This window comes from Hyla sarda, chromosome 1 (assembly GCF_029499605.1).
Source record: "Hyla sarda isolate aHylSar1 chromosome 1, aHylSar1.hap1, whole genome shotgun sequence".
NCBI classification, from domain to species: domain Eukaryota; kingdom Metazoa; phylum Chordata; class Amphibia; order Anura; family Hylidae; genus Hyla; species Hyla sarda.
In genome coordinates this window covers 604,318,611-604,333,684 of record NC_079189.1, presented here as the reverse complement: position 1 = coordinate 604,333,684, position 15,074 = coordinate 604,318,611, and positions in this window count along the sequence as shown.

Below are 15,074 nucleotides of genomic sequence, written 5' to 3'. Positions count from 1 at the left end.
GAGCCAGAGAGAAGGGAAAAAGAGACTAGTGCGGCCAGGCAGAGGCCCAGCAGAATCCGCAACCCAAAAGACGTCCAGCCTGCTGGTCGTCAGTGGAACTTGGGGAAATGAAAGCCCGACAAAAACAAAACCCGCAAAAATACTATACACAATAAAATAAGTATGGCAACGCAGATCAGAACATGGCAGAGACATGAAAGTGAATGCACTATAACAAAACACAGGTAGGACTAAGGTGGTCCATAGTCAGACGCAGTCAGTCACCAGTGCCAGAGGCCAAGTAAGCAGGGGTCTCAGCGAGACCTAGACAGGAGAGTGTCTCATGGAGGATTGGATTGAGGTGATCCTCTAACCCACGGTGGAGATTTGCGAGACACAGGCTGCCACTTCTCCGTAGTAGGAGGCGGCACAGGGCACAGGGGTCGGCCAAGGTCAACATTTAAATCATCCCCCACACACTTTTCCCATTTTGCAAATAAAAAATGCAAACAAATATGTGAGCATTTAACGAGAAAAAAGAGTGGTAGAGAGGCTCCTATTGACCTGGCAACCTGAGACTCGAGCTGCCCAAATAACACCTATACCCACGGTGCCAAAAAATGTGAAATAGAATACAGAAATTGGGGCTCAGAGTCGGGAATATTAGGATAAGGTATGTTTATTTCAGTATATAATGTATAAAGTTAGTATACTTGTGAACTGTGAATCACAGGGCCCTTGTGAATCAACAGAAACACAAAATGGTTGTTCAATGGTTAATACAAATAAAATTAAAATCATGGCAAATAAAAAGGGTTATTACAATAAAATATGGCTTTTAAAACACATAAAATAATCCTTTAAATAAGTGTCCACACTTCTTTCTTCAGCAGCTAAACATATGTGACTAGACATATGTTTAGCTGCTGAAGAAAGGTCCTAAGGAGGACCTGAAACGCGTACAGCTTCAACCACAAACAATCCAAGTGCCACATCAACCTTTTCCACAAGAATACAACGGAGAACCACTGCAGTATCCACGGACTCAGCCCACTGCTGCCGCTGCACATCTGAGACGGCCGAGTCTCCAGCAGCGCACCCTCTGCCCAGGGACTGGGACTCGTCCGGCGATCGTCGCAATCTACAGAAGGTTTCCATTCTGACTACACTTTTAAAGCGTTGTTCTTATAGAACGTAACACTGCCGCTGCACAATTGGGAGACGGCTGTGTCTCCAACAGCGAGCCCTCTGCATAGAGGATCCAGATTTGTTACGTTCTAAAGTCAATTGATACAATTGGCGCTAACTAACTCTGAACAAATCGCTGCATTCTTTATTCAAGACATTTACCGTATTTTTCGCCGTATAAGACGCACTTTTTCTTCCCCAAAACTGGGGGGAAAAAGTTAGTGCGTCTTATACGGCGAATACACTCCTATCGCGGCGGTCCCTGCGGCCATCAACGGCCGGGACCCGCGGCTAATACAGGACATCACCGATCGCGGTGATGCCCTGTATTAACCCTTCAGATGCGGCGATCAAAGCTGACCTGAAGGGAAAGTGACACTAACCCGGCTGTTCAGTCAGACTGTTCGGGACCGCCGCGATTTCACCGCGACGGTTCCGAACAGCCCGAATGAATAGCCGGGTTAGTGCTTACAGGACACCGGGAGGGACCTTACCTGCCTCCTCGGTGTCTTCTCCATTCAGGGATCCCCTGTATGGCCGGCGCTCTCCTTCCTCGTCATCACGTACGTGCGTCGGCGTGCGTAACGACGTGATGGCGGCGACGGAGAGCGAGGATACCTGGCCGGCAACAGAGACGTTCCGGAGCGACGGGGACACGGCGACAGCGATGGAGCGACATCCAGGACAGCGGTGACGGGTCCGGAGCGGCGGGGACACGTGAGTATTACCTCCTATGCAGTGGTCTTCAATCTGCGGACCTCCAGATGTTGCAAAACTACAACTCCCAGCATGCATGCTGGGAGTTGTAGTTTTGCAACATCTGGAGGTCCGCAGGTTGAAGACCACTATTGGGTTCAAAATCTTTATTTTTTTAGATTTTGCACCTATAAATTGGGTGCGTCTTATACGCCGGTGCGTCCTATAGGGCGAAAAATACGGTAATATTTATTCTAACTGGATACAAAATAATTGTGGAAATAGCGAACCAAGACTATCCGAGATATCACAGCATTTTTACAAATCGCTAAACCATTGCTTTCATTCCTATAGATATGTGGACACTTATTTAAAGGATTTTATTTTATGTGTTTTAAAAGCCATATTTTATTGTAATAACCCTTTTTATTTGCCATGATTTTAATTTTATTGTATTAACCATTGAACAACCATTTTGGGTTTCTGTTGATTCACAAGGTCCCTGTGATTCACAGTTCAGAAGTATATTAACTTTATACATTATATACTGAAATAAACATACGTTATCCTAATATTCCCGACTCGGAGCCCCAATTTCTGTATTCTAAAATATGTAAGAATGTTTGATATGGCCGCCTACGGAAATGTCCGAACCATTAAAATATATTGGGGGAGATTTATCAAAACCTGTCCAGAGGAAAAGTTGCCCAGTTGCCCATAGCAACCAATCAGCTCGCTTCTTTCATTTTTAACAAGGCCTCTGCAAAATGAAAGAAGCGATCTGATTGGTTGCTATGGGCAACTGGGCAACTTTTCCTTTGCACAGGTTTTGATAAATCTCCCCCAATGTTACTGAAACCTCACAATGAACGTTCGTTATAAAAATAAAAAGCAAAACAAATGCCAGAATTGTGGTGAAATAAGTCCGATCTATTACAGCGCAAATAACAAGCCCTCACTCAGCTTCGTAATGGAAAAATAAAAAAAAACTTATGTGAATCAGCGAGATTTTCATTATTTTTCTTTTCAAGTGTTTGATTTTTTGTTTAAGTACCGTATATACTCGAGTATAAGCCGAGTTTTTCAGCACGATTTTTCGTGCTGAAAACGCCCCCCTCGGCTTATACTCAAGTGAAGTCTCCACCTGTCAATCCCTTCTCAGTGGTCTTCAACCTGCGGACCTCCAGATGTTGCAAAACTACAACTCCCAGCATGCTGGGAGTTGTAGTTTTGAAACGCATGAACGTCCCTGTGCGTCGTCGTCAAGGCAACGTCACTAGTCCGGCGCAGGCCCGGTGAAAATGGACAGCCCGGAACAACTAACCCTCCCCACCGGACGGTCCCTGCAGCATAGATGGCCCGGACCAGCTCACCCTTCCTTTCCACCGAGGGGAGGTGAGTAAAAAACAAAAGGGGGGGGTCTGGATGATGACGAAGGCCGCAGTGGTCTTCAACCTGCGGACCTCCAGAAGTTTCAAAACTACAACTCCCAGCATGCCCGGACAGCCATGCTGGGAGTTGTAGTTTTGCAACATCTGGAGGTCCGCAGGTTGAAGACCACTGATGAAGGGATTGCCATGCGGTGATGAAGGGGGGGGGATGATGACGAAGGCCGCAGTGGTCTTCAACTGCGGAACTCCAGAGGTTCAAAACTACAACTCCCAGCATGCCCCTGGAGGTCCGTAGGTTGAAGACCACTGATGAAGGGATTACAGGGGGGATGATGACAGGGGGGATGATGACAGGGGTCTGGATGATGACAGGCGGTGATGATGAAGGGGGGATGATGACAGGCGGTGATGATGATGAGGGTGTTAATGACGGGGGTCTGGATGATGACAGGAGGGGATGATGTATTTCCTACCCTAGGCTTATAGTCGAGTCAATAACTTTTCCTGGGTTTTTGGGGTGAAATTAGGGGCCTCGGCTTATATTCGGGTCGGCTTATACTCGAGTATATACGGTAGTAGAAAACAATAACAAACACTATACAAATTGGGTATTGTTGTAATCGTACTGACCTGTAGAACACAGATAACATGTCCTCTTACCGCATGGTGAATGACATTAATATGAACCTCACCCTAATTTTAAATTAATTAAACTATGTTTTGTTTTTATCTTTCAAATATCTTTCAATTTCACCTGACATATAGTTTTTTTTTTTTTTTTTTTTTGCTGTATATTTTATGGAAAAATTAAGGGATGTTATTACACAGTACAATGGTCCCACAGAAAATAAGCCTTGTATGGATCTGTAGATGGAAAAATTAAGTTATGGCTCCTAAAAGGAAAGGAGGAAAAAATTAATTTAGCTCGGTCCTGAAATAATCTCAAAGAAATAACATCAGAGATCTCAGGGAATTCGCTTTCTTTCTCAGCTTCTTCTAAACTACAAATACCGTATATACTCGAGTATAAGCCGACCCAAATATAAGCCGAGGCCCCTAATTTTACCCCAAAAACCCAGGGAAAGTTATTAACTCGACTATAAGCCTAGGGTGGGAAATACATCATCCCCCCATGTCATCATCCAGACCCCCGTCATTATCCCTCCCCCCTTCATCATCACCGCCTGTCAATCCCTTCATCAGTGTTCTTCAACCTGCGGACCTCCAGAGGTTTCAAAACTACAACTCCAAGCATGCCCGGACAGCCATCGGCTGTCCAGGTATGCTGGGTGTTATAGTTTTGAAACCTCTGGAGGTCCGCAGGTTGAAGACCACTGCGGCCTTCGTCATCACCCAGCCGGGGGGGGGGGGGGGGGGGGGACGGTCCCTGCGGCATAGATGGCCCGGACCAGCTCACCCTAACTTCCCGCCAAGGGGAGGTCAGTACAAAACAAAAGGGGGGAGTAGTGACGTTGCCTCGACGACGACGCACAGGGACGTTGCGCATGAACGTCCCTGTGCGTCATCGTCAAGGCAACATCACTACTCCAGGGCCGGGCCCGAAGCACGGAGAAGAGCCCCCCCCCCGGTGAAAATGGACAGCCCGCAACAACTAACCATCCCCACCGGATGGTCCCTGCAGCATAGATGGCCCGCACCAGCTCACCCTAACTTCCTGCTGAGGGGAGGTGAGTACAAAACAAAAGGGGGGGGGCTGGATGATGACGAAGGCCGCAGTGGTCTTCAACCCGCGGACCTCCAGAGGTTTCAAAACTACAACACCCAGCATGCCCAGCTTGCTGGGAGTTGTAGTTTTGCAACATCTGGGGGTCTGCAGGTTAAAGACCACTGATGAAGGGATTGACAGGCGGAGAGTTCACTCGAGTATAAACTGAGGGGGGCGTTTTCAGCACGAAAAATCGTGTTTACAAACTCGGCTTATACTCGAGTATATACGGTAGTACAAAAAAAAAGAATTTGCCCACGTAAGTCACCTGTCATAAATAAAAAAAATATATTAAGATTAGTCTGTAATGGCCACAAAGTTTCTGAGAAATGTGCAGGTCCAGGTCTTTACATTAGTTCTAACAATCTAATTCGTTTCAACACCTGTGTGGCCCAAATGCTCACTGTCCCCCTAGATTATTTCTTTAAGTGGGTGTAGTAGGGCTGGGCGGTATGGCCAAATATGTGTATCGCGGTATTTTTGTAACGTATGGCGGTTCCACGGTATGTAACCGTATTCCCCTCCCCCAAAATGAATTATTAGCCCAGCGCTGCGCTGTCCCTATCGGGGTACTACTCACGTCACCCGCAAGCGCTGCCTCCTGGTCCTCCCGTTTTTTGCGGCCGCTGGCGCTGACACTCTCTATACTGTGTGGTATCCCTACGCATGTTCCGACCTCGGCCTTACGCTGGGGACGGGAACGTCGGACAGCCGTCAGCCTATCACCGGCCGCAGCGATGTTCCGCCTCGGCCGCTGATAGGCTGAGCCCACTGTCATGTAAGGAGCTCTGGCCGGCTTCTTACATGACAGTGCGCTCAGCCTATCACCGTCCGAGGCGGAACATCGCTGCGGCCGGTGACAGGCTGACGGCTGTCCGACGTTCCATTCCCTGGGAAGCAGGTCCGGACCGACGGGGAAGGTGAGTTAAAGTTTATTTTGTTTACCTTTTGCAGCCCGGGCATAGGGATATAGTATAGAGCAGTGGTTTGCAATTTGCGGACCTCCAGATGTTGCAAAACTACAACTCCCAGCATGCCCGGACAACCAACGGCTGTCCGGGCATGCTGGGAGTTGTAGTTTTGCAACATCTGGAGTAGAGATGAGCGAACTTACAGTAAATTCGATTCATCACGAACTTCTCGGCTCGGCAGTTAATGACTTATCCTGCGTAAATTAGTTCAGCTTTCCGGTGCTCCCGTGGGCTGGAAAAGGTGGATACATTCCTAGGAAAGAGTCTCCTAGGACTGTATCCATCTTTTCCAGCCCACGGGAGCACCGTAAAGCTGAACTAATTTATGCCGGAAAAGTCATCAACTGCCGAGCCGAGAAGTTCGTGACGAATCGAATTTACTGTAAGTTCGCTCATCTCTAATCCGGAGGTTGAAGACCACTGGTATAGAGTATCAGCGCCGGCAGCCGCAACAAACAGGAGGACAAAGAGGGCAGCACTTGCGGGTGATATGTGAGTAGTAGCGCTGGGCTGATAATTAATTGGGGGGGGGGGCAGAACAGCACTCGCGGGTCACATATGATTAGTTCCCCGATGGGGACAGCGCAGCGCTGGGCCAATAATTCATTCCTTCCCGAGGGAATGGTATGGGTTAAAATTCATATCGTGCAGCACAAAAATTTCGGTATTCAGTATGAACCGGTATACCGCCCAGCCCTAGGGTGTAGTTTCCAAAATGAGGTCACTTCTGGGTCATTTCCACTGTATCGGTACCATAGGGGGCACGGCCAATGTATAGAATACAAAAGAATTAATTGGTTGTGCAGCTCACAACAAAAATCAGACCAAGTTAACTGTATATACACTTATACCCTAAAAAGTGTAAATAAATACGTCTTCAGTCTGCCACTAGATGAAACTGATGCCCAATGGACATTTAAAAATAAAATACTTTACCAGTAGTACAAGATTTAATCAAAAGATTATTTCATTAATTAAAAGGAAAACTAACTAGAGATGAGCGAACTTACAGTAAATTCGATTCGTCACGAACTTCTCGGCTCGGCAGTTGATGCCTTTATCCTGCGTAAATTAGTTCAGCTTTCAGGTGCTCCGATGGGCTGGAAAAGGTGGATACATTACTAGGAAAGAGTCTCCTAGGACTGTATCCACCTTTTCCAGCCCACCGGAGCACCTGAAAGCTGAACTAATTTATGCAGGAAAAGCCATCAACTGCCGAGCCGAGAAGTTCGTGACGAATCACCAATATCATCAATAAAGGCAACAGGTGCCACTCACTGCTCCATGTCTGAACAGTGGCAGAACAATGACGGCAAATGTCAGCGCCGTATTTACAGATGAAACACCGCTCCTGGTCCAGACTGTGTTAAAGGGGTACTCCGACGCTAAGACATCTTATCCCCTATCCAGAGGATAGGGGATAACATGCCTGATCGCGGGGCTCGCACCGCTGGGGCCCCCCCGTGATCTTGTACGCAGCACCCCGTTACAATCAGTCCCCGGAGCGTGTTCGCTCCGGGTCTGATGACTGACGATCACGGGGCCGGAGCATTGTGACATCACGCTCCGCCCTCCCAATGCAAGCCTATGGGAGGGGGTGTGACAGCTGTCACGCCCCCTCCCATAGGATTGCATTGAGAGGGCGGAGCGTGACATCACACGGGGGCGGAGTCACAACATCACAATGCTCCAGCCCTGTGATCGTCAGTCATCAGACCCGGAGCGAACATGCTCCGGGGGCTGATTGTAACGGGGTGCTGCATGCAAGATCACGGGGGTCTTCAGCAGCAGGACCCCCGAGATCAGGCATCTTATCCCCTATAACCCCTTTAATACACAAGAGGAACACACAATGGCCTCCTCGGCGGCCTTTTTTGCGGCTGGCTGGGCCTATTTTACTGTAGGGGCCTGGAGCTGCAGCTCCATCAGCCCCTACGTTAATCCGGCCCTGAATGGAAGTGTACATATAGCAAAAGTAGCGGGAGAGATAGATTGTTTATGGCACTCACTGCTACTTTCGCAGTAGTCCTGTACTCCTTTCATTCCTGGCAGCGGCTTGTGTAGTGCAGTCTGTGTGGCCATCTCCTGTTAGTAGAGTGAGTTGGCGTGTGACGTCAGCTTACTTTCAGAAGCGCGCGCTCCCTAATCGAAAAAGTTCTTGTTTTAATCGCTGTTAGTCCACGTATGAACAGGATTGAATTGGACTGCGGTTAGTTGTCACCCCAAATGGTAGTATATTTCAAACGCGTTTCAGGGTATTGCACCAACAATTTTAACACCTTCTTCAGTGGCTGCTATAAATTATGAGACTGAGTTATACTAATGTCTTCTATCAACACCTGCTAAGGAATCAGACTAGAATGAGAACCTCCTGATTTACTTGTTATAACTTAAAACTAGAGATGAGCGAACTTACAGTAAATTCGATTCGTCAGGAAAACTTCTCGGCAGTTGATGACTTTTCCTGCATAAATTAGTTCAGCTTTCAGGTGCTCCGGTGGGCTGGAAAAGGTGGATACAGTCCTAGGAAAGAGTCTCCTAGGACTGTATCCACCTTTTCCAGCCCACGGGAGCACCTGAAAGCTGAACTCATTTATGCAGGAAAATTCATCAACTGCCGAGCCGAGAAGTTCGTGACTAATCGAATTTACTGTACGTTCGCTCGTCTCTACTTAAAACATAACCTTTATTTAGATTTAATTATAAAATTATTCAATTTTTAGTACAAAAAAAATGTGCACCACCAATTGGATAAAACAAAAAAAAAACAGTGCTAAGGAGCCCGGAGGTGTAAAGCCCACCCAGACAGCTAATGGGGTAATAAAAATTAGACCCTAGGTGAAAGGGGTATTCCAGGCCAAAACTTTTTTTTATATATCAACTGGCTCCGGAAAGTTAAACAGATTTGTAAATTACTTCTATTAAAAAATCTTAATCCTTCCAATAGTTATTAGCTTCTGAAGTTGAGTTGTTGTTTTCAGTCTTACTGCTCAATTATGATGTCACGTCCCGGGAGCTGTCCAGCTCCTATGGGGATATTTTCCCATCATGCAGACCTCCCGTGACGTGACATCATCATTGAGCAGTTAGACAGAAAACTTCAGAAGCTAATAACTATTGGAAGGATTAAGATTTTTTTATAGAAGTCATTTACAAATCTGTTTAACTTTCCGGAGCCAGTTGATATATATATATATAAAAAGGTTTTGCCTGGAATACCCCTTTACTACAGAGGGGGGTACGCTGTAAAGTCGTAGATGTTTTTAAGTCAGATAATAGCCAGCAGATATTTTTGAAATAGGGGAGGGAAGTGCCCACTGATGGTAAGGTACCCGTCCCTCTTTCCCTGCCTTTTGAGGGACCCACCTCCTTAATAGGGTGGCCTCAACCACGGTGCCGGACCCTACACTCCCTAAGTGAGGGAGAAAACAACAAAGAGACAGATTATATAGTAGGGAGAAAGAGGACTGGGTCTCTACAGCTCAGGGCTTCAAAAATAAACATAAAGCCAAAAAAACAACAACATTGTGATAAACACAGATAAGTGCGTTAAAAAGACTATCCTGCCGTCAAAATATTAAATACCAACGTGTTTCATCTGTCCATTCATTACCGGTTCATCAGGGTGATAAAGTTGGCAATATAACCTGAATAAAACCTTAATAATTTTATGCACAAAAAACAATATTGAGACAATAGTCCAAATGATCTGTAGCTAACTTAAAGGGGTACTGCGCCCCTAGACATCTTATCCCCTATCCAAAGGATAGGGGATAAGATGTTAGATCGCCGCGGTCCCGCTGCTGGGGACCCCGGGGATCGCTGCTGCAGCACCCCGCTATCATTACTGCGCAGAGCGAGATCGCTCTGCACGTAATGACGGGCAATACAGGGGCCGGAGCATCGTTATGTCATGTCCCCGCCCCTCGTGACATCACGGCCCGCCCCCGTCAATATAAGTCTATGGGAGGGGGCATGGCGGTCGTCACGCCCCCTGCCATAGACTTGCATTAAGGGGACGGGCCGTGATGTCACGAGGGGCGGAGCCATGATGTCACGCTGCTCCGGCCCCTGTATTGCCCGTCATTACGCACAGAGCGTACTCGCTCTGTGCAGTAATGATAGCACGGTGCCGCAGCGGCGATCCCCGGGGTCCCCAGCAGCGGGACCGCGGCGATCTGACATCTTATCCCCTATCCTTTGGATAGGGTATAAGATGCAAGGGGCGGAGTACCCCTTTAAAGTCTCAGCAATGATAGCTAAATACATAAATGAGAAACAGGGTCCAGATTTGCATGTAGCAAAAACTGTTTCAAATATAACTCGGCAAAAAACGGCTCAATGCATAGCAGGTTTTGAATGAAACCGTTTATTCATCTTACCTCAACATCCAAAAATTTTTTGTCGTTAATATAAATGTAGTTGTTTTATGTTTCTTTATTTAGTTCTTGAGCTAAATATAATACCAATTTTTCGCCTTCTATCCATATCATGAACATGTTGTCCATATACCTAAGCCACGTGGACGACACATCTATGGGACCTGAACTTTTTTAATGTAAATTTCATAGTTTCATGTTTTTTTATTTAGTTCTTGGAGTAACTATTTTTGGTCTCCTGTTCATACCATGAACACCTTGTCCGTGTAGCCAAACCACTTAGACAACGTGTCCTGTAAACCTGAATCAAAAGAAGATATGAGGGCATTCGCCACACTTTAAAAAAAATGTACAGTGGACAGGTACATTGTGGTAACAAAAGGAGAAATAACAGGGTAAAAAATGTGGAACTCCATGTATGGTACACCCCATGTCTGTCCATCCCGTCTCGTGAGCACTCCACTCCAGAATGCGCTCACTTCACTATTATGAATCTCTTGCTTATGCTGGATTAAACAGGTGGTGCCGACTCTGGTCCAGAGGGAGCAGACGTGCCTGAGAATCCTGTGAAACCCTCTGTTTCACAGGATTCGCAGGCACGTCTGCTCCCTCTGGACCAGAGTCAGCACCACCTGTTTAATCCAGCATAAGCAAGAGATTCATTTTGTCTTTCCGATATAGAACAGATTACAACTACAAACCAAACCATACACTGAGGTACCAGTGACCTTGGCAGGGGGGGCTTCACTAGTATGAGCGCCAGGGGGACTCATACTAGCATGGAGCACAGGGTCAAGGACAGAGGAGGTTTGCGGCGCCGCACGACGGCGTCTCCGCCGCCTTGGTGGCTCATCATCAGAACTAGATGATGAGGAGGACGATGAAATAAGGAAGGTGGGGTCTTCATCGTCCTCTGAGTCGGTGTCGGAGGCAATTATGGCATATGCCTCCTCCGCCGAAAACACTCTGCGGGCCATTTCCCTACTCTAATGGGGATACGGGTGTGTGTGTGGGGGGGAAACTTTATTGGTGTATGTGCCGTGTGTGGTGTGGTGCGAGACTACCACCCTAACCTAACTAAACTAACCCGCCCTAACAGAAAGGAATAAAAAGGGGACTTTAAAAAAAATAATAAAATAAAATAAATAAAGGGACTTCTAGTGAATAAAAGCCCTACAGGTAATACACTGATTTATATTGATAGTATAACCTGCCAAAGTAATCACTTTCATTTTTTAATTTAAATGACAAAAGGAGCAGGTGCCACATCAAAATTTGCCCTTCGGTTTAGAATCTGATGGCCAACCTTTTTAACGATTTTGATCTGTTATAAATGTAATCAATCCTTTACAGTGCTGGAGAGAGTGGAGTGCTCGCGAGATAGGATTGACATACATCAGCGTTTATTGATCCAAGAAGCCAGATGGATAATGCATCTTCAGGCCATGGGGCCCCTTGGCCCCAATGAGCACAATGAGATGAGGACATTTTTGTAGCATCTTTCCATTGTTCACTACGTTTTTGGATGTTTTTAACTTGCACTTTTTGTTATATGGAAATGTAGGTCGTCATGACTATTAGAGGTCATGGGTTATAAAATGTATCTCTCAACGTGATGACATAAGGGCTAGTCGAAGCGCCACTGTTGCGTGAAACGGCACCGTCGCCCGTCCAAGTAACCCTGTTGTTGGTTCCATCCTTCCTGCACATTTCTACATGGATGTTTGTTTGTGACTGTCGTTGATTAAAGTCACTACAGCAAGATCAACTTACCAGTGAGTAGCTGATTTATTTCTTCATTGTGGGACTATGTCAGAGAAATGATCTACCTACGTGTTCATGGCATGACCGTACAGTAGAGTGGGGTGTTGTACAGAACGTCCACACTCCAGTATTGCCGAACGCTCGGCTTTTGAACTAGACCCATTTGCAGCATTAGGGCCCTAATATGTCCTCATCTCGGCTTTATTAAAGGGGGTCCATCAGGCCTAGCTTAAAAAGACTTGGGGTTTTGGGCCACAAACTGGTGGGCATACAGATTTGTCCTGGAAAATGTTGATTTCTGTGAGGCCTGTGGGGTCAGTCTGGATTTTTCGGTGTCCAACAAACCCAGGAATTAGCAGCACATGGACCTCATGGACAGGACCCTGACAGGTTTACCTGAAGGGGGTACAGGGACACTTGTCTGGTGGGCAGGGAAAGCTGTCCGGGGACAGAATCACTTGCATGGGGGGTTGTGGCATTGCCCTGTAGCGTTACCTTTTAGGTGGCTCATCAACACTAGATGATGATAAGGTGGGGAAGGAAGAAAAGGAAGAAGAAAAGGAAGAAGAAAAGGAAGAAGAAAAGGAAGAAGAAAAGGAAGAAGAAAAGGAAGAAGAAAAGGAAGAAGAAAAGGAAGAAGAAAAGAAGAAAGAAAGGAAGGAAAAAAAAAAGGAAGGTGGGGTCTTCCTCATCTCGGTCACTGGCGGTTTCGGTGTCTGAGGCAATCATGGCGTATGCATCCTCCTCCAAAAAAAATAACGTATGGGAATTTTTATACAGAAAATGTGTGTTTTACTTTATTTGAAAGTAGGTTGGGCTCAGCAATATATATATATATATATATATATATATATATAGCGGGGGTTCCGCCTGGTGTAGCTAATAAGACACTTAAACACCAAATAGATACAAGACAAACAGCAATATAGGCGCAAACCAACTATTGTAAAAACACAGATATGCTTCATTGAATACATACAACAGTTATATAGCTATATCTATTTGGTCTTCTAATAAACATATTTGGTATCGCCACACATAGAAATGCTCAAATTATTAAAATGTAATGTAAATGAAACGGCACGGTGAATGGGGTAAATGTCGGAAAAATCCAGAATTGCAAATTTTTGGTCACTTAATATAACAGAAAATAAATAAAACACACACATGTACATTACACATATACAGCTCTACTGTGTACACATACAGCTCAGCTACATGCACATTACACATATACAGCTCTACTGTGTACACATACAGCTCAGCTACATGTACATTACACATATACAGCTCTACTGTGTACACATACAGCTCAGCTACATGTACATTACACATATACAGCTCTACTGTGTACACATACAGCTCAGCTACATGTACATTACACATATACAGCTCTACTGTGTGCACATACAGCTCAGCTACATGCACATTACACACAGCTCTACTGTGTACACATACAGCTCAGCTACATGCACATTACACATATACAGCTCTACTGTGTACACATACAGCTCAGCTACATGTACATTACACATATACAGCTCTACTGTGTACACATACAGCTCAGCTACATGTACATTACACATATACAGCTCTACTGTGTACACATACAGCTCAGCTACATGTACATTACACATATACAGCTCTACTGTACACATACAGCTCAGCTACAAGCACATTACACATATACAGCTCTACTGTGTACACATACAGCTCAGCTACATGCACATTACACATATACAGCTCTACTGTGTACACATACAGCTCAGCTACATGTACATTACACATATACAGCTCTACTGTGTACACATACAGCTCAGCTACATGTACATTACACATATACAGCTCTACTGTGTACACATACAGCTCAGCTACATGTACATTACACATATACAGCTCTACTGTGTGCACATACAGCTCAGCTACATGCACATTACACACAGCTCTACTGTGTACACATACAGCTCAGCTACATGCACATTACACATATACAGCTCTACTGTGTACACATACAGCTCAGCTACATGTACATTACACATATACAGCTCTACTGTGTACACATACAGCTCAGCTACATGTACATTACACATATACAGCTCTACTGTGTACACATACAGCTCAGCTACATGTACATTACACATATACAGCTCTACTGTACACATACAGCTCAGCTACAAGCACATTACACATATACAGCTCTACTGTGTACACATACAGCTCAGCTACATGCACATTACACATATACAGCTCTACTGTGTACACATACAGTTCAGCTACATGCACATTACACATATACAGCTCTACTGTGTACACCTACAGCTCAGCTACATGTACATTACACATATCCAGCTCTACTGTGTACACATACAGCTCAGCTACATGTACATTACACATATCCAGCTCTACTGTGTACACATACAGCTCAGCTACATGCACATTACACATATCCAGCTCTACTGTGTACACATACAGCTCAGCTACATGCACATTACACATATCCAGCTCTACTGCGTACACATACACCTCAGCTACATGCACATTACACATATACAGCTCTACTGTGTACACATACAGCTCAGCTACATGTACATTACACATATACAGCTCTACTGTGTACACATACAGCTCAGCTACATGTACATTACACATATACAGCTCTACTGTGTACACATACAGCTCAGCTACATGTACATTACACATAAACAGCTCTACTGTGTACACATACAGCTCAGCTACATGCACATTACATATACAGCTCTACTGTGTACACATACAGCTCAGCTACATGCACATTACACACAGCTCTACTGTGTACACATACAGCTCAGCTACATGCACATTACACACAGCTCTACTGTGTACACATACAGCTCAGCTACATGCACATTACACACATACAGCTCTACTGTGTACACATACAGCTCAGCTACATGTACATTACACATATACAGCTCTACTGTGTACACATACAGCTCAGCTA